This window comes from Stegodyphus dumicola, chromosome 7 (assembly GCF_044657685.1).
Source record: "Stegodyphus dumicola isolate Sdum_Otavi_A_Nest chromosome 7, ASM4465768v1".
NCBI classification, from domain to species: Eukaryota; Metazoa; Arthropoda; class Arachnida; order Araneae; family Eresidae; genus Stegodyphus; species Stegodyphus dumicola.
The window spans coordinates 26,791,095-26,813,634 of NC_140774.1; positions in this window are offsets into that span (position 1 = coordinate 26,791,095).

The following is a 22,540-nucleotide window of genomic DNA, read 5'->3' on the forward strand; positions in this document are numbered from 1 at the left end:
TTTCAATAACGTAGTCCTCCAATCGAATATGGGCACCTGGAAGCCCGAATTTTGATTTTCTAAATTTTTTTAGCCAGAAGGGCTATTAATTTTGTTTTGCCATTTTGCACTGGTTCACTATAAATGTCGGTTCTCTTTCCAAATTGTTGCCACAAAATATTAGAGTCCCGCATTATATTTAACCCGGGAGCACAAGCGGCGGGTATGTCATACCCATGTGCATTTTTCTTTTTGTATATTTCTCGCCCATTATTTCATAAAAGGACGAAACTTGGTGTAGCTGAGTTCAAGGTCACATACTTAAATGGGGGAAATTCCTGAGGTGGCAAGTGCAACGGTTTTTTAGGACCAGCATTGTTCGGGCATGTCATACCCGCGCGTGTACTGGCGTTTCTCAGTGAGTCACTTCGCATTTGTCGTTTTCAAGCTTTTCTTGAGCTGTAAGCATGGCGCCGTATATTCCTTACGATGAAGAGATGAAAAGATTGAAAAATCTCCTTGAAACAGTTTCTTCTGATGAGGATTCATTTAGTGAAGAAGAGGAAGATGTTGATGACAAAGAATATAATTAGTAATCACGATTCATCCATATAGAGTAGTGATTCAGATACAGAAACAGAAAATGAAATTCTGGAATGTAGCAATGAGTTTTATGTTGGAAAAAATTGAGTAAAATGGAACAAAAATAAATTCCGGAATAATGTTAGAATTGGCGCCAAAAATATTATAACTAAACTCCCTGGAAATACAAAGTATTCTAAAGACGTCTCAACACCTTTAGAGTCCTTGTTATTGCTTATCGATGAAGATGTATGTTAAAACATGTAGTTGACAATACAAATATTTATATTGATTCAATACGATAAAATTTCACTCGTGAACGGGATGAGTACTTTTCTCAAAGCCTTAGGGATGCAGCTAATAGAAAATGTTCATTGACCACCGATGAATATGTTAACAATGAACTGTTCTCCAAAAACCTAAAATGACTTACAAGAGGGGTACAGAGTGCCCCAAGAAAAAAGATAGAAAGACTAGATTCATTTGTGAAAATTGTAGCAAAAGTATATGTATGGAACATATGACCTCATTTTGTAAACAATGTTCAAAAAATTGTAAGTAAATAATTTTTCCTGTCCTTATTGTTTCCTATTTTGTCTAAAATGAAGTATTAACTTGGTTTTACATTTAATTTCTTTTAAAAAAGCGATTAATTTTTTTTGACAAATTTTTAATTACAATTTTTTTATTCGGGTATGACATACTCGGCGCGTGTTCTCGTGTTCGTCGGATCGGTGCGTGTGCTCGCGGGTTAAAGAAATGAAATAATGAAGAATCTGCATGAATGTATGTATGTTTCTCGCGCTGCGGAAAAACAACGGTAACTGCAGACATCAAATTTTCGATAAGTTGTCCTCCGCTAGAATATGGGGGTCTGGAAGCCCGAACTTGGAATTTGGAATTCGTTTTATTATCTTTTTCATATTTTCTAAAACTTTAAATGAATTTTTGATTAAGGAACTCAACGATTTCAAAACGAGCAATGTCAAAACTGTACGGAAAAAAAAAAAAAAAAAAAGCATTTTTATCTTTAGCGCGCGAGACTGTGTATCGGAAATTCTAAAGATATACTCATTTAAAATTATTTTGCGATATTGCTCTTGAACTGAATTTTATGGTTTAAGTGCGAAGAACATGATATTTAATAAATAAAGCCCACAGAACGTTGAAAAAGAGCACTTGGGCATAATTTAAAATCTGAAGGCTTTCGGATTTTCTTTGTTGCGTACATTTTTTTTTTCCTTTTGTTTTTTAAGAATGATACGACTGAAAATGTAAACTGTACTGTTCAAAACTTTCAAAACAATAATCAGCAATAAAGAGTTCAGCGCTATTTTCCATATTGGATACAAGCAGTTTAGAAAAGAGTAAAGAGCAAACTCATGCAAAACGGTAAATACGTGCTTAATTTTATGAATAATATAAATTTTATGAATAATATAATCAAGTATAAAGTAATAATGCATATTGTTTAACGAAAGGAAACCATTAACTTCCAAGAGTTGGAGGTTTATCGAAAATAGCTCATGGACCTGAATTTGTTTCAACAAAATAAAAATGTTTTTATTAATGAAATATAAAAACATATTTTAAATAAGTTTTAAATTTCGCTTACAATACCTTCATCAAAACTTGCATAATCAATAATAATAATATCCCAAAATTCAAATTTATATTAATTTTCTATCTTAAATCTAAAGTTTTATACCTGCAAGATATTTTTAATGGTTACACATTGTAGTTCAATATATTGATAGCTGAATATTGAATTTTTTGACTGACAGTTGTTTTAGATAATTCTAACATGTTTAGCTAATCATTACTTCCATTGAAACTAAAAATAAATCAACTGTGAAAACTTCAGAGAAAATTTTCCCAGTGGGACAAAACTTGAGAGTAACTAATGACAGAGTTTTATATTTCTTTTATTTATTAAATTTTTCTTCGACGCACCAATAAAAGTGCCTCTGTATATGTATAAAAAATTATGAACTTCACTATTTCTTACTACAGTTTGCAATTTGATTGTGTTTTAATTGTTATAAAGTTTGCAATCTTGACGAAAAATTATCTTCACCAAGGATTGTAAATGCTCATTAGTCAATTGAATTCTTTTCTTATAAGTGTTTCTTATAATTTTATTAAGAGTTAAATTTTGAGTTAAACATCCTTTCCTATAGCTTCTTAATTTCAACTTATCACTTCCGGCCAGAACATAGTTTTAGAATCACGTCTGGATGTAAATTGAGGAAGAGTGGTATTTAACCGCGAAAATCAGAGAGAACCAGAGATTCTGGTTAGCACGCGTCTGCCATTTTAGGCTACTCTCTCAAGCTATTTTTAGGCCCTTGAGAGCTTCGTTGTCATTTAAAGGGCCAACTCCGTTAGAATCTTGATAGCTTCGGTTATATCTCTTTAGTTAGTATATTAGTTAAGTTTTAATTCTTAGTCTCTTAAGTTCAAGCCCGTGTGTCTGCTTTATTGTACAACTCCAAGACGGAGTTCTGTTAAATCTTATTTGAATAATAAAAGGTCTTTTAACTGTTTCCAAGTTTATTTACTGTCTCACGAATACAAGCAATTATTCGCTTATTAGTTCTTAAGATTCTTCACATTCAACTGTAACTTAGAAGTACACAGTACAGAATCTTTACATGTTCAACTGTGAAAAAAAAGCTCTTCAGGAATAAACAAATGTGTTCCAAAAGAAAGAAATCATTCTTAGTGAAAAAATTTGTAACTGAGCTTAGTTGTTTTTGATAAGTACGAAGAAAAAAATAATAATATCTATATCTTTAAATCTTTGAGCAATATTTGCATCACACTGTTAATTAATTAACTCTGTAACGGCATAAAATGTAAATAGTAATTAGTTTGAAAGTAACTCACAAATATTTTTAATAATTATAAATGTTTACTTTGCATATTATTGTATTATCGTAGGCAGTAGTTTTTATCTTTGGAATCCAATTTGTTAAAAAAATAGAAGATGAGTTTTGACTACTACTGAGTTGGTGAATAAAATTATATTTGGTGTTAACATGGTAATCTTTATATTTTTTCGTAGTTCAATCAAACATCCTTGGAATAATAAAATTTTGTCTACATCTTATTACGTTGTATCAACTGAGGATTCATAACAGGTGTACTTGGTGACCCGACAGTGTTCGACTTGTTTATTTGACATGACTACGGAACGCATAACGGAAGCAACTACGTTAATAGATGCCGAAGCGAATAAAGTAAGCATTAAAATTCCACCATTTTGGCGTGAAAAACCCGACATTTGGTTTTTCCTAGTGGAAGCCCAATTTCAAATAAACAAAATCACGACTGAAGAGACTAAATTCAATTATCTGATATCCCAGCTTGAACCGAAGTATGTTGAAAATATATGAAGACAGTAAGCCGAACAAATATTCTATGGCTTTTAACTTTTAAACGTTTTTTTAAAGAAAGTGAAAATAAGTGAATTCAGCGTCTAGTTACTGGATTAGACCTCGGGGATTATAAACTAAGTCAACTTTTGCTGCAAATGAAAAGTCTAGCTGCAGATGATTTTCCAGAAAAAGTGCTAAAATCTTTATGGTTGGATAAGATGCGCGAATTTATAAAGAATATTCTTTTGTCAGAGAAAAGATTTTACAGAACTTGGCCACGATGACTGACAAAATTCATAAGATGAAATCTGGAAAAAAAAATTATGCTGTTTCACCAAACGTTAATGATGCTTTATTTGCAAGAATAGATTCCTTAGAACAAAAAATTGATTATTTGCAAATAAATGATCGTCTGGACCAAGATTTAGATATCATCACAGGAGTACATCTCGCAGTCGTAGCCGTATCTTGATATGATATTATCTCATCGTAAATCAAAGCCGCATGTGGATGTTTTCACTATTTAATGAAGAAAGCAGTTATTATTGAAGACATAACTGTCCCTTGGATATTTTTACGAACTTTGTATTTAGATAGCTAATTTTAGTAGAATTATAATTTAAATTGCTTTATTTCCTCGTGCAATGCAGCGAGAGACTTTAAGATAAAGCTATAATACGTAGTATGTCGGAAAAGTAACAATACAGGAGCACGTGCAGTTAACAATGAATACATGGATATCTCGGTAATTTGTATTGAAACTAAATAAATGTAATTGACCACTATGTTACCTGTAACCGTAATTCCATACTCTTATTGGTTTCTAGAAATCTCGAGAAACAGAAAATGCTAGAACTATCTCGCGCCGGTCAGTTGAAAACTGACGGAGAGAGACATCTCAGCTAATGAATCGAAAATATCTGTAAAAAAGCCAACCAAGCAATAGGCAGTATCTATGCACTCATAGGGATAAATTCTAATCTTAGTCTCGCTACAAAAGAGTTATTTATCTACAAGTTTTATCCGCCGATTTTACTGTATGCTTCGCCAGAGTGGGCTGCAACTGCAAGAACTCAACGCGAAAAAATACAAAGAATTCAAAACAAGGCCATCCGAATAATTACAAATGCACCTTGGTTCGTACGAAACAGCACTCTTCACAGTGACTTCAAAATTAAACCCACGGACTCTGAAATTCTAAAAAAAAGCTTCTCTTAACTTTTTTACGAAATGTGACAGTCATCCTAAGAATATCATCAAAAAACTAGGAAAATATGATTTCACAATTGAACAATGCCACAAGAAGCCCCGCACTATTCACCATAATAGTCGGTGGTAATATTTTGGTAGTATATATTTTAGTTGTCTTCTTATTTAGCCAAGATTTTACTTCATTTTCTTTACTTATAGTTTTACTTATCAAATTACAAAGCGCTATGAACTTTTTCCTGCCAAAGCAGGTACACTTTGTGTGTAAATAGTTTTTACTCTTGTGAACCGTGTTTCAATGTATTGCAAATTGTATTTTTTCATCATTTTTACTTCATGCCAATTATTGCTTATCAGAAGAATAATTTTTATGAAAGTTTAAAAATGCCTTACAATATATCCTGCAACAGATGGCGCCACCAGAGCTCCAGTCAACTAAAATGCTTTTCATCCATACTAATAGATGGCGCCCCAAGAGAGCCTCATCTCTTCAAAGTTCCTTGTTCTACGGACGGCGGCACAGGAGCCTCGTCGCTAGTAACCTCTGAGTTCTAGCACAGCATGTGCACAAGTACTTCCATATTATTGGATACAACTTATTCGATTCTTCACGCATTTAAAAGTCAAGTGTAATATATTGATAAAGGCCGTTAATGGCCGATTGCTTCTTACTAAGTGATAAGACATAAACATAGACATTGATATAATCTCAGCCTAATGAAAAAGAGACTGTATAGTTCCAATCATCAGGCCGATTATTACTTACGCGTTGCCCGCATGGTCGAACACCAGTGAAAACAAAATTAAACTACTTCAGACTCTTCAAAGTAGGGTTTTACGTTTCGCCACCAATGCTCCCTACTTTGCCAGGAATAAAAGTCTTCACTCGGACGTTAAAATAGAGACAATACAAGATCTCATCAATAGACTCAATGAAAAGTTTTGCAATAGGACCATGAGTAATAACCGTGCAAATTTTGCGAATGTTTCTAGCCTACGAAATTTTACCAGAGGATAAGAAAATCAGAACATTCGCTGCACATGCTTTGCATTATGATCTCCGTGACCAGGCCAACCAATCAGAAAGTAAAACCTCACAAACTGACTTCCCTCAATCGTAGATTTCATTTTCTACTTAGTCAAGGAATTCATTCAGTACTTCAACACATACACTGTAATTTTGTGATCAAATGTTCCGGATTCATCTCTCCTCCTCACGTGACTAGCAGACTGCTTTCTGGACCTCGCCTTCCCTGACACTCCAATCAAACATCTCTAAACGAAAGCGAGGTGGTTCACGCTATTTGCTGCATCTATTCTTACTTTCCCTGGAGAAAACGTTGCTGGTGTGTTTCACCTCCTCCAGGCCCGTTTGGAACTGGTAATAGCAGGATAAGTGTTGCATCAGGTTCTTCTATTTACAATAAAATTAATGTAAAATTCCTTACCTGCTGCATCTTCAGTGTTCACGACGCCAGGCTTCTAATAATCACGTTTTCAGTAAGAGTTTCTATTACTGCTAACAAGCCATCTTGTCTTTTAATTATTTATTGAAATAATAAGCTAATATACACTATTTACAAGGTAGGTGATAATTATTTTAAGACAGTACATTTTTAGTTCTGAGTCTTTACGCTCCTCAGAGCGGTTCCAATCTCCACTGGTTCTCGGAACTTAATTACAGCAAAAAGTAAAAGGAAGAGATGCTCGCCACCTAGTGGCAAGAATGTGACATCCTCCCACCTTTTGATTTTACCTCGATAAGATGGGAAAATCAAAACAAAATTTATCAATAATTAAACAAAAATTCAAGTACAACTTTCACAAATATGAAAAGTAACTAATGCTCTAAAATTAATACTTACAAAGAAAGATTACACATCTAAACATTTTCTGCATTACATTCATACCATATCCAGATAACATGTTCCAATTGACTACTGTTAGGACAATTAAATTTCTAAAATACTGAAAAGAAACAAAAATTAGTATAGCAATTTAAAAATATGTAACAGGTTTTACAGTTTTACGTCCATATCTAGTATGATAGTTCATATCACTGTCACACTTATCGGCAGAGTTTTTTCTGTTCATGGTGAAGTCACTAAACAAGTTAGGTCTATCAAGTTCGAGAGGATAAATACGTTTCACAGGTCTTAGGAGTTCACCCGTTGCAGTTTTCACTTTGACAACACGTACTTCGTTGTCTTTCCCAGGATATAGTTCTACAACACGACCTATTGGCTATCTATTCTCTTCTTGTTGTCGCTGCCGACAAACACCAAGTCATTTTTGTTGATAGTCCGAGTAGATCGTTTAGATGGTTTTTGCACTAGGATAGCTAAATATTCATCACGAAATCTTTTGCGAAAATGTTCTCTTAAGTTCTGCAAGAACTTGTATCTTTTTGTCAGATTAATGGTATCCAGGTAGTCTAAGTCAGGTACTCCGACGTCGTGCACATCTTGTAGAAACATTGAAGGAGTTAGTGCCGTAAGATCATTTGGATCTTCTGAAAGGTACGTAAGGGGTCTTGAGTTAATCACTGATTCGATATCACAAAGTATAGTCAACATTTCCTCGTAAGAGACACAGGACTTTCCGAGAACATTTCTCAACATCTTCTTGACTGTTTGTACCAACCTCTCCCACCAACCGCCCCACCATGAAGCAGTTGGGGGATTAAACTTCCACTGTATTCTCATACTAGTTGAATGACATTCTATTTCTTTCCAATCTATCGATCTTAACAGATTTTCAGTTCCAACGAAATTAGTGCCATTGTCGCTGTAAATAATACTTGGACGATCTCTTCTGGCAATAAATCTCCTTAATCCCAAGATGAACGCATTTGTTGATAAACTTTCTATCAGTTCAAGATGTATCGCGCGATAGACCGCGCAAGTAAAGAGCAAGATCCATGCCTTTTTTCCTTTTCGTAAATAAAGAGGACCGGCTACATCGACTCCGGTCACTTCAAACACCAGAGCATCTCGAACTCGACCTTCAGGAAGAGGTGCTGGAACAGTCTCTATATTCTTTGCGCTATATCTTCTACAGCGAACACACTTCATAAGAACTTTACGTACTGTTTTTCTTCCTCTCAGTATCAGAATTTCTGTCGAATATTAGCTAGTACGAATTGCACACCAGCATGGGATAGTCGCAAATGGTAATCTAAAATTAACCTATGAACTAATTCATGATTTGAGGGCAATACAATTGGACAGAGAAAATTTTCTTCTTCCTCTCTTCTTCTAGTAATCTTGGTCTTTAATCGAATAAGGCCATCTGAGTCAAAAAAAGTACAAAGGTTTCTAACTTTAAGTTCTTTGCCAAATGCTTCTATCTGTATTATCTTACATATTTTCTTTTCTACAGTTTCTATTTCAGGGACCGTGAGTCCTCCTGATTGTTTAGAATCTGGTCTTCTGCAGTTGTTGATAAATCTGCATATCCAAGCAGTTATTCTTAACATTTTATGGTAAGATGAATATTTCTCAAAAAAATGTTCTACCCTTTGCGTATTTAGTGCAGAAATGACTGATTTCCTTTTTTCTGAATTCACTATTTCCATATCCGGTATTTCCCTTTTTCTAGGCCATTCTTCCTGATTTTTCTTCAGCCAGTCGGGGCCCTCCCACCATCTAACTACTAAAAGTTGTTTGGTGGTGCAACCTCTTGATGGGAGGTCAGCTGGATTTTTTGTTCCAGCAATATGTTTCCACGTTTTTGGATCCGTCAGTTTCCTAATCTCCCTGACTCTGTTTTCCACAAAGACAGCCCAGACAATCTCTTCCCTTTGAATCCATGTCAAAACTGTTGTAGAATCCGTCCAAAAATGCGTTTCCACATTTTGCCATTGCAAACCATTTAAAACAGAAGAGCATAGTCTGGCACCTATCGTGGCAGCTATCAATTCCAGACGAGGGTTCGTAATAGATTTTACGTGAGCTACTCTAGACTTCGATGCCAACAGATGAACTTCAACTCCAGAATTCGTCACAGTTCTCAAGAAAACTGCAGCAGCATACGCATTACTACTGGCATCACAGAATGTGTGAATGCTGCAGAACTTCCTATTGTCCTTGCTGGAATGTATCCAACGTAGGAGGGATATTTCTTTTAAGAGAAAAAGGCTTTTATACCAATTCACAAAATTTTGTTTTGTACTCTCGTCGACTTCAGTATCCCAAGAAATTCCTGTTTTCCATAGGTTCTGCTAGCAATACTTTAGGATACAAGAGAACAGGACTCACAATACCAATAGGATCAAATATTTTGTGTGTTACAGCGAGAATTGTTCTCTTCGTTATTATACCCATTTCAAATCTTCTAGCCAATTCAGATTCAAAGTTAAATTATCTTTCTGACAGTTCCATAACAGACCCAATACGGGTGAAATCGTTTCATGTTTCAAGTTATCTCCGTTATGTAACCAACCTCGAAGATTAAACTTTCCTTCACACATTATTTCTCGAGATTTTTCGATGAACTGGATCATTTCGGATTTTTTGTCAAAACTGGCAACAACGTTATCTACGTAGAAGCTACGCAAGAGTTTAGCTATTATCTCCGTATCATATGAAGAATTTTTCATGTACTTTTGTAGATATAACAGCTGCCAAAAGGAATATTCTATAACAGCTGCCAAAAGGAAAGGACTACTCTTAACCCCAAATACTACCCTAGTATGACGAAATATTTTCGTTTTCCTTTCTTCCACATCATTCCACCAGAAAAACCGAAGCCAGTCTCTATCTTGAGGCCTTACACTGATCTGTAAGAAAGCCTTTTCAATGTCTGCTATAGCAGCAAACTTGCCTTCCCGAAATCTCAACAAAAGAGATGGAATTAGTTCTATCAAATTTGGTCCACACTCCAAACACTGATTTAGAGAAGGAGACGATTGTTTCCTCGCAGACGCATCAAACACCGGTCGAATTGGTGTTGAGCTATTTTCTTTGATCACCGGTCTATGCGTTAAATAATGTCCATAGTCAACCGCAATATTTTCTTTAACTTCTTCGATCACTCCTAAGTTACACCAGTCATTAAAAATTGCATTGTATGAAGAAAATAAATTTTGAGATAAAAGTTTCTGTGTGGTAGATTGTAGACGTTTCAACGCTAAATCCTTGTGGGTGGAGAGTGGTACATGATTCTCCGCCCACGGAAGTGCGACTTCATAACGCCCTTCTTCGTTTAGAGATACAGAATTTTCGAATTGCAATTTTGCTTGCAAATCCCTTTCCTCTCTAGCCTTTTTTGTAACTGGATCTGTTATTCCGATAACATCAAGCCTCCACAGTTCTGACAGCGTGGTATCAGAAATATGTAAAGATAACGAAAGCGTGGAAAAGGAATTTTCTATTTCATAATTGTCAGTGTTCGCTTTCCCCATGACTGTCCACCCAAGTCTTGTACTTACAGCAACTAATCTTCCCCAAGGAAGAACTTCGATTTTACCTGTAAATAAATTTGCAGCAACATCTGCCCCTAACAACAAATGAATCTCTTGAGGGTTCTCCTGGAATAATCTGCAATTTCCATTTTCAAAAACATCACTGACGTAAATTCCTCTTCTTCTAAGTTCCCTAATCCAGTGTATATTTTTGATTTTAGGGACCGAAGAACATATTTTTCTTTCATCCAATACATTGATTTCGCAATTATACCGTTTATCTACGCTACCCAATTTTATTCTATAACGTTTATGTTTTTCCGAAACTTCTATGCCACCGAAAAGTCCGTGGGTTACACTTTGTTCACCTAAGCTTCTTAATTGTAACCTTTCTGCTGCATACCTGCTTATGTATGAGTTTTGACTTCCGGTGTCAATTATCGCTCGAACAAATTGGTTATTCCCTCTTCCATATATGCGAACAATTAAAGTTTGCAAATATACTTCTGAACATCCTGCTTGATTTGAAAGTACTTTATTTTCTATCTGTTCGTCTTTTTTAATTTCCGAAACCTCGACAGAAGGATTTTGTTTATTACACATAATAGTTGCATGTTGTTTTTTACAAATAGAACAAGTTATTTTTGTTCTGCAGTTTTGAGCCAAATGGTGTGGTTTAAGGCATTTATAGCAAGCAGATTTCCTTTTTAAAATGTCCCAATTTTCTTGTAATGATAATCCGGAAACGAAACTACAGTCATAAGTCTTGTGGAATTGATTACAGAAGACGCAGTTCATATTTTCCTCTCTGCATTCGGATTTTGTAAATAAATCTGTAGCGGTCGGAATCTTTGGTTTATTATGTCTGTTTGAGAAACCATATGCGCTTTCCGTTGCAGGGGGGAAAGAAGACTGTCGCCGATCGGATACTTTTTGCTGTTGCGAAACCGTTGACCTCGTGCGTTCACGGGATGAAAGTTCTGCGTGTAAAAATGACATTAAATCTTTTATGTTATAATCGGTGCCAACATTTTGTGTTCTATGAAATTCAGTTAATTCTGAAGGCAATAACTTCAAAATCATCGGACACAGCAAAGCGCTGTAAGATTCCGATACAACATCTAACGCTTCGAGACATCTAATCTGCGTTTGTACTTTATCATACAAGTTACGAAATGTTTTTATGTCATTCGCATTTTTTAATGATTCAACATTCAGCAAATTATTCATGTGCGCATTAATAAGAATGTCTCTCCTTCCAAAACGGTCGTGTAAGATTTGAATTGCTGAATCATAATGTTTCGGCGATAACGGAAGTCCTTGAACGCAACTAGCAGCTGTTCCTCCTAAATATGCTTTCAGGTAATTAAATTTGTCTACTTTGTTCAATGATTCGTTATTATGTATTGAGGACTCAAAACTATTCCAAAAAGTAAGCCATTGACTACTGCTCCCATAAAATACGGGAATCGAAAGTTTTGATAATTTAACATTAGGTGTATCTTTTATATTTTGCTGTGTGTTCGGTGCATTTAAGTCATGATTAAGTTCCTTAATCCGTTTCTTAAGCCTGAATTTCCATAACGTTATCTTCTCGCGATATTGTTCTGTAATTTCGAATTCATCTACACTCAGAATTGGTTCAACTTCCACATCGGCATTAGATAGCGTTTCGGTTTTAGCATTAAGCTGTTCTAACAATTCTTCGAGCTCATTAATACTACCTTCAGATTTATTTAATTCACTTTCGATTTTCCTAAATAGTTTCGTAACGGCAGTTCTTAAGATACTTCTTTTCTTTTTTAATTTATCTACTTTTTCTTCTGCCATTATCTTCTTAGATTCAAACACTTACACAAAATATACGTCTCATGAAAAAGAAATATTTAACTCTTACTTAGAAAACAAAATTATTCTTTTGCTGAATACTTCAAGAACAAGTATTAAAATCTTCAATTTTAATATTCAGCTTTTGAATTCACTTTATTAGAACTTTTCAGAAAACCTGGCGTCCCTGTTCGGGCGCCATAAAAATGTTGCATCAGGTTCTTCTATTTACAATAAAATTAATGTAAAATTCCTTACCTGCTGCATCTTCAGTGTTCACGACGCCAGGCTTCTAATAATCACGTTTTCAGTAAGAGTTTCTATTACTGCTAACAAGCCATCTTGTTTTTTAATTATTTATTGAAATAATAAGCTAATATACACTATTTACAAGGTAGGTGATAATTATTTTAAGACAGTACATTTTTAGTTCTGAGTCTTTACGCTCCTCAGAGCGGTTCCAATCTCCACTGGTTCTCGGAACTTAATTACAGCAAAAAGTAAAAGGAAGAGATGCCCGCCACCTAGTGGCAAGAATGTGACAATAAGAAATCTTCTGCTGTGGACCAGTATCATAGAAAGTAACAAAGTATCTCAGCTCAGTTACTTAGTTATTGTTGTTGCGAGTTGTAGTTCCGCGCGAACTGAGATAAATCAGATTAATTTTCTCTTTAATTGCGCTGTGCATTGCGTTCTATTTAACGTTTTTAATAGTTTGAAAGTATAACTACTGCGTGATAGTATGAACACTTGTACGAATGTCTCTGAGGAAAATTCCTGAGTTCCAATATATTTCTTTTGATAAGAATAAATTTTATTAACCTATTATCAGACTTGTGCATTCAATCTATTGCGAACCCGTACTCGTGCAGCAAGCTGATCTTATTGCCACTAAGAATCTTTAACAGCTGCTCTCCGGCATGCTGTTTTAGCTGTAACCTGATATGATATTATCTCATGGTAAATGGTAGATGTTTTCACTATTTAATGAAGAAAACAGTTATTAGTGAAGACATAGCTGTCCCTTGCATATGATATGCGTAAGAAATATTTTATGCAGATGAACTGACAGCAGTACTTATTTTGCCAGAATTAAGTCACAAAGTGTAAAGAATAAACTTTCTGTGCGGTGTCGAAAAGAAAAAGAATCTAGCTTTGGAAAAATAAAGTTTAGAACCATCTAAAAAATTTCCAGTCTATTAAATGGGTAAATGCTTTTAGAAACGGATAAAAACTTGCAGGAAGAAATGAATATTCACTCTCATTAAGACTGGGCTGTGGCTGGCCCTGAACGTTCATTGATTTCTTTTGTTGTAAATGCAGCACGCAAAATGACTAAATGTTTGCCCTTGGAAAGTATGAATGTTTGCAGAAACAGTAAACATGTTCCTGGGGGAAAAAATGAAAAGTATTTAACACTCGTCCTTCACTTAAAAAAAAAGTAAATGTTAGTAGTTTCTTCTTTAGATTTTTTTTTTTTTTTTGAAATGTATTGTTTTCATTGCTTCAGTAAACATGAAACCCAACAGCTGTAGTTGAGCTATCTGGAAAGCAAATTAATGAGTTCTTATCTCCACTTTCCTTCTGTGCTCAGTTAAGCAATTCATTAAAATGAGTTAGAATGATGTCAGTACAAATGCGTTCATATAGCTATTAAAACGATAATTAAGTATATCGTTTCTTATATTTCAGCTCTGGTTTGTTAAGTCAGCGTAATATATTCTTTTTTATTTGTAGAGACATTAGGTTATTTCGAAGTGGGAGGCGTGAAAAATGAGCAGTGCTCTCGCCGGGACTCGAACCACGGACTTCTCGAATAAGCGCGGGGTGTGCTTACCACTACATCACGAATACATACTATGAAGGTGGGAGAAATACCTTATATACTCCCCCTTTTAAAGAGCGACTGAGGATTAGGGGACCTAATCACCAAATCCTGCTGATAGAGAATCATCATCCACCACCTTTTTTTAGTTCGGACTGTAGACACATTAGGATTTTTTTTAAACAAGGTCATGAAAAATGAGCAATGTCCTGGCCGGGACTCGAACCACGGAACTCTCGAATACGCGTCGAGCATGCTCACCACTACACCACGAAGGATGCTAAGAAGAAATACCTTATATATTTATTCTTTCTACATTTTTTTCGTTACAACTGAGAAAAACAATATCACAAGAACTTAAAAAACTGGAACGACTATTGCAGATTCCACTTTTAAAACCAGAAAAGTTGGAGAACAGGTATTGTTTTCAGTAACCGGATTTCACGTTCTAGCAAAATAAAAAGTATTGTCACTTCAATCAAATCTTTGTTGCAGGTTTCGTGCGCAAACGATCCACTGGTATATCTTGAATAATTATTTTTTTTTCGATTAAATAAGTACACAAGTCTTCACGTGGCATTAATGTACGATGAGATAGTAATAAAGCTTTTTTTTTATTTTTTGTTATTTGATTTCGCAAATTTTTGAAAGCTGATTTCCAAATATAAGTTTTTATGTTCTATACCTTTAATTTCTAGGGAACTAATACTAAGAAAATATGACGTGGACACCACATCATTTCCTTGTACGGCCTAGTAAATTGCACACAATTTTTGCTGCACTTAATTTAAACTTGTTTCCTAGAATTTCATTATATATATATATATAGTTCTCATTCAATCAAATAAATCAGTTCTCACTTAGCGGGAAGGCAAAAAACATAAAAACTCAAACCATCTTCATCAAAAATTGTAAAATATATAAACCGTAAAACACCAAATACAGTTAAAATAATATAATTTTTTATTCAATTAAAATTAGGGTTTCTACGGGAAACAAACAATAACATGGCCAACGGACAGAAAGAGAAAATTTTCACTGCATTAAAATTTAAAGTCAACCTTTGGTCCCACTGAGGAAAAGACACTCAAATTTGGGCATCAACTGACTTAATTCACTATACTACTAAGAGTTACAAATGTAAAAAAATAGCTGCTCCATAAGGCCTAGCGACCCTTTGAAATTGTTGATAATTCCACAACTATTACAGGCCGATTATTAACTAAAAGCATAAAAACCTTAACCGAAATACAAGAACAATATAATTAAATCATACAAAAAGGGAAAAATACACAACTTACCAACATATAAGAATAAAAAAACATATATATATGTTTGGTGCAACCTATTGCAATAAAAAGGGAGGTGCACAACTAGATGTTATAGCAGTCCCACTCACAAAATTTCAGCATTCTACGGCTAATCGTTTTTTAGTTATGCGCGATACATATACATACGTAAAGACGCCACGAAAAAATCTCTTCAGAATTCATTTTAAATCAGTTTTATAATTTTTTGAAGGAAAACGAGTCCTTTATTCTGTCCTTACGAACAGATGTTACACAAAAACATCGTTAAATTCCATTCAATAGCGGTCAAAATGGATATTTTCGTTAAAATATGATACCCGAAATTTTTCGCGACTACAAGTACTTCTTTTAATTTTTAAAATTAAACCTGAGTTATCGGATTCCTCCGTAAGTGCTTTCAGTATGCAAGTGATTAGCATACCTAATTAGTAAAGGGAAGATTCATGGCTCAAAAACTAGCGGAGGCAAATTGATTTCTGAGATTTTACTCGTATTAATCGAAAACTTAATAATTTCTACAAAACCTTCGAAGTGTTAGATTGTAATTCTCCAGAAAGTAAAGTTTCCAGAATACAGTTTTTTGAAACAAAAATTATCTGAAGAAAATAAAAAGAATGCGAAACTTGTAATAATAACCTGTAGAGATATTAGATTATTTCTAAGCAGGAGACATGAAAAATGTGCAATGCCTTCGCCGGGACTCGAACCACAGACCTCTCGAATGCGCGCCGAGTGTGCTGGCCATTACGCCACTAAGGCATGCTAAGAAGGCTGGAGAAATACCTTATAAACCGCATAGTTATTTATTAATGAAATAAAACTTTTTTAATTTTAAGTACTGAAATCTAATGTTATCTTATCAACTGCGATACGAAAGAAGTGGTAATATCATAAGAAAATCTTAGAACATTTACTCTTGAAGCTTTGCTTCCTCTGATCTTAACAACAACTAAATTTTGAAATTTAATTTCAGTCGTTGTTAAAAATATTTTCTTTACATTTTTAGAAATTTAGTGAAAACTTCCACTAAATCTCTAAAATGAAAGAAACATTTTGAAAACTTTTTCATTCATCTTTAGCTCTTAAGATGGAAACGTTCTGACAAACGTTTAGGAAAAAAATATTTTGTAGTATTTTAAAAGTATGCATAACTTATTTCTTATAACGTAATTACTTTTAATTTATAAATTTTAACTTTTTTGTACTGTTTATCAAAATTATAAAATTAATATAAGATAAATATAAATGGAAGCTTCCCTGAGTTTCCTTATATCTTCTAAAAGGAAAAATGTAAAGAAAAAACTTTTTGAATACGGGAATGTCTGAATATATATAAAACATGATAGGGTCAATTTTTTTTCCTTATCGTTTTATTTCACAGATTGGATCTATTGATTTATATGTTATCATTCTTAGATAGATTAATTTTTGTTTGTTTATGTTACTGTGAAAGACCGAAATCGGAGAATTTCAACATTCTCTCAATACGTCGGTGAAAAACCGAATATTTAGTTATATTCTTATACATTCGGACCTTCACCTTTTGTTGTTGCAATAAATAATAATGTATAACGTCCAGCACGTTATTAAGTGTGCTTTTTTGTGTTATTTTCTTTTTTCATTCAGAATGTATTGTTCGTTTTACGTTCAAGAGTTTATTTACATGTGATGTTACATGTGTAGCTTAATTTTTTACAGCTTTTATTCCAAACCTAGAAGTTACTACAATGTGTCTGGAACGTTGAGAACTGCTAAGCGAATAATTGCTCTAGTTCATTAGACAGAGAACAGAAACTAGAGAAGGGTTAATTACCCTTTATTATTCCAAATAAAGTTTAACAGAAGACTCCTTTCTTGGAGTTCAGCCTTCACTCGGGCTTGAACTCGGGAAACTAAGAAATAAAACTTAATTAACCTTAACTAAAAAGGTATAGTCGAAGCTATCAAGGCCCTAAAGTACGGTTGATCGTAAAAATAGCTTTAGATGTGTGTCAGTGTGTGTGTGATTATGGCAAAGCCTCGAGGGCTACCTGCCTAAGGGGAGAAATGCCTTCGTGGAGGACTTTCTAAAGGAAACTGGCTCGTATACACGTTACACATGGGGAAAACCACGAAAACGCCCATGCAGCTAGCCCGTTCGCGGGATTTGAACCTCGGACCGAACTACCAGTGTTCAGCGACTTTACCGCTCGGCCACTGGAGGGCCAAAAATAGCTTTAGAGAGAATAGCCTAAAAGGCTAACGCGCGCTGCATGGAATCTCTGGCTCTCTCACGAAGTCAGCAGAACTTCACAGTTAAATACTTCTTCTCCTCATTTGCATTCAACCGCGATTCTGAAAACACTTTCTGGCTGAAAGTTGTAAGCTGAAATTCAGGAGAGTAACTTTTAACTAAAAATTAACTGTTAGATAAGTAAAGATACATTACGAACCCTTTATATTTTTTTCAGCACAGTTAATTATTATCAATTTTTCATTTCCTTCCTATTATTATGACATTTATAACACTGTGTCCTAATCATTACGTAGTTATTATCGTGAGAAATAAATGTTATCGACCAGTTCTTAAACAATGTGCTAAAATTTGAAGTAAATAAAAGAAGAATTTAAAAGCAGTATTTTAAAATTTACTGATGATTAAACACTGCAACTGAAAAAGCAAAACTTTATATACTTCTTCTTATTTTAAGCGTTCCAATAATTTAATATTCAACGAAAATCGGTGCATCAAAGGCTGTGTATAGCATCTACATAGGCGACGAATCGTGTATCTATGCCTATGAGCCGGAAACAAAACAGCAGTCGACTGTACGGGTCTTGTTGTACATCCGATTTTATACCGGATGACATTTTATTCCCGCACATCAAAAATATATTACGTGGTCAGCGATTTGCGACACCCGAAGAAGCGGTTGATACATTTAAAACGCATGTTTTGGAGTTACCTCAATCGGAGTGGAAAAAATGCTTCAAAAATTGGTTCATACGCATGCAAAAGTGTATTGATCTTCATGGGGAATATTTTGAATAACAGTAAAACTAGTTTCGATCATAAAAATTTGATTTTTCATTATTAGGCGAGAAATATAAATAGCAACCCTCGTACTTAAATTAAGCTTACATTTATTTATTCTTCAAGATATTCTATAATTTATCTTCGGCACAAGCAAGGCCTTAAATTCATCCTGAGCTCACAGGAGCTTTGGTACTTCGAGCCTTGGCTTAAGGTCTTCGAATACTCTCCGATCTCCAAATAAGATGAACTCCGATATTTTTTGTCCATACACGGCTATTAATTTAGAAATGGGATTTTGCGTTGGTTTTCTACAAACGGTGTATCACTTTTCAAATTGTTGCCCCCAAACGTTATCGCCCTGTAATATTTTTAAAGAAATTAAATAATGAAGAATCTAAATGTATGCATGCTTCTCAAACTGTAAAAAAAGACGCTAGCTAGACCCATAAAATTTTGAATAACGTAGTCCTCCAGCCGAACATGTGCAGCTGGAAGCCGAGTTTTGAATTTTGAATTTGCTTTATTATTTATTTCATATTTTGTAAAACTTTAAGGAATTTTTGATTAACAAACTCGGCGATTTGAAAGCGAGCAGTGGTAACACTGTTCGGAATAAAACATTTTTATCTCCAGCGCCACGAGACTGTTGCTAAAATGCAATATATTTATCTTTCAGCTTTAATTAACAAAATTGACTCTATTATTGATACGACTATTATGGCAAAATCGATCAGGCCTAACCGTGCAGTTGATACTGTACATAGTTTCACGCTGGAAATTTAAACTTAATGCGGATAAATATAGCGTCATCCTGTTTAGATGTTACAAGAAGAAGCAACAAGTGAATCTAAATTTCAAGATCTTCCGGTTGTCCATTCGATAAAATATTTAGTTGCTGCTTTGAATGAACAACTAAATTCTGAACAGCATGTAATATATCCCTCAAACAAAGCCAGCGCTGCTTACATTGCGTTTTACAGTCTCAAAAGGCGAAAATCTAGCTTAGATTTTAAACATCTAAAGAAACTTAAATAACACTCTGATTCACCCTGTTTTATTCTACGCCGTTCCTGTGTGGGCAGCAGCGCTCAAGACTTACAGGAAGAAAGTTCTAATATTTTTTTTTTTTTTAAAGTCCTGAGTGCAATTAGTAACGCAACGTGCAAAATCCACAGCTCTACTAAGATCTTGAAATTCCGCATGTACAAGATTATACTTTTGCGAGTTCTCATAAATTCTTCAGGAAAATTATGAACTCTAATTATGCCCATATTGCTCAGTTGGCCGACTACGATCCTACAATTGAAAACACTTTTAAACGACCACGCACAATTCATTACAATGTACAATGCTGCATATTAATCTGCGTTGTGATTGCTCCTTGTGTATTGCATATATTTCATATCATCTTTTAGCATCTAAACTGCATTGGACTTCTTTTGTATTCTTATCCCATTACCCCTTTACTGTGTGCATCACAGACTTCAAGGATTTTTGCATCTCTCCATTCCATGTTTCTTACAGCTACGAGCTGACACATAGTGGTAAATCTCCTATCTACCATTCGGAAAACTTTTATCACCACCAGCTCGGATTAGCAGCTACTCTGCAACGGAATCAAAGAGTAATTACTTTAACTCCGTTATTGTTTTTATACACCTGGACAAAATTAGTTACATCGAATTTTATGCGACTTATTTATGCGTAGTGATAACTTAAAATTGCATCATAACTACATTTAATATCATGTGCGCGTCATAGGACAGTCTTCATTGCATCTGAGTGTAATATAAAACTTTGTTCTCATAACTACAGCCATAAAATTCATTATATCAGTTTAATGTTTACACTAAATATTGAATTACAGCAATTTAAAAAAACAAACCTAGAATTAAAAATATATATAATATAAAGAAATATAAAGAAAGCTGAAAATATGACAAACCAACCCTCACATCTCTTCCTATACCGCTTCCCCCTAAAAAGAAAAAATAACACACGTACAATTTTCTTAAAACTCGGGTTATTGCATTTAAATTCAATATCTACAAAATTACATTACTTAAAGTGTAGTTTGCTATGGTAGCCACAGTAATTTGTCATAGAGTTTAATTTTCTCACTGATCACGGTGCTCCTTTGCGCATATGTACGAGTATACATAAAGCCAACGGCCTAGAGCTCCCTCAAATTTAGGTAAAAACCAACTGGTTGCATGACAGTTTCAAAGTCTCGTTTAACGGTCGATTCTAAGACCGAGCCTGTTTCTGCTTGCACGCGCGCACGTTACTTTTCTCCCATTTCTGATAGCTGAATTTCTCGGCTTTGCACTAGTTGCTGCCAATATTTAATTATCTATCTCTGTTAGGTTAGAGAGCCAACTTCGCGTCAAATTGAATTATGTAGTCTGTTACTACTACGTTGTTTAATTTAAATTTACATTTGTCTATTGTTTTAAGTTATCTGTCCATATGCATTGGCTGATCGTGTGAGCACCAGGTGAGTGTTTCTGTGCTATTTTAGTTACAATAAAGGGTTCTTTACACATTTCTCAAGGTTCAATTGTTAATTTAGATTTAGCGATAATTCACTGTCAGTCTGCCTGAAGTTGAATAAAATTTATGATAGCTAAGAAAACCAAACTTATTTAAAATACGTTCGTTTTATTTTTTGAATTTCTACTTCTACAGCAAACAGCGAGAAATTTTCTCACTAACAAACATTTCATGGCCAAGAAGCAAAGCAGATTTAACGTAAAGTAGATGAAGACTCTATTATGCATATAACTTTTATATATTCATTTTGAAATACAATGTACTTTGACTTTTCCATGGTTAATTATTTAAAAAAGAAAAAAAAGAATACTTCCACGATATTAAAAGAAAGCTGAAGTTGCATTTTTTTTTTTTTTTTTTTTTTTTTTTTTAAGTTCTCACCTAAAAAACTTCAGATGGAAAGAAAAAAAACCCTGAAGGTGCACGTTTTTATTGCAGCCCTCTAGAAAGCCTGAAGTGGGAAAAATAGAAATGGGACATTACGAAACTAATTGGGTAAAACTAGCATAAAAACAGTAATGTAATTTTAAGTAATGTAATTTTGTAGATATTGAATTTAAATGCAATAACTCGAGTTTTAAGAAAATTGTAAGCGTGTTATTTTTTTTCTTTTTAGGAGAATAGGGTATAGGAAGAGATATGAGGGTTGGTTTGTCATATTCTCACAATATATTTTTAATTCTAGATTTTTTTTAATTGCTGTAATTCAATATTTAGTGTAAACATTAAACTGATATAATGAATTTTATGACTGTAGTTATGACAACGAAGTTTTATATTACACTCAGATGCAATGACAAATGTGCTTTGACGCGGCACATGATATTAAATATAGTTATGATGCGATTTTCTGTTATCACTACGCATAAATAAGTCGCATAAAATTCGATGTAGCTAATTTTGTCCAGTTGTATAAAAACAATAACGGAGTATAAGTAATTTAACAACCAGTTCTCTGTGTTAGTGACCATCTTAGAAGTTAAAAATTAATGCTTGTAAATATATGGGCTGGACGTCTGAATCTTTTCATGCATATGCATCGTTCACGTTAAAAAAATATATATTAAGTTTTTATAACTTATGACTATACCTCAGTAAAACTAAATGAATTATCTCTATGTCTTAAAAGACAAGACTTGATAAGGTCGTAAAAGACCCTTTATTTTAAAGCTAATTAAGATGGACAGAAGGCTCACCTGGTTCTTACAAATCAGTCAGCATTTATAGCGAGAACTGAAAATAGAAATTCAGTGTAAATGCGAATCTAAAAAGCTACTTAAAGGCTACGCGGAGTAAATTAATCGCGAAGTTGGCTCTTAAATCTTCACCGGCGTGAAATATTATCGGCAATTATAATGTACGACCAGTACGACCAAAGACAGGAACTCTTAGAATAGCACATCAGTACGACCAAAGACAGGAACTCTTAGAATAGCACATCTAGCAACGTGGCCT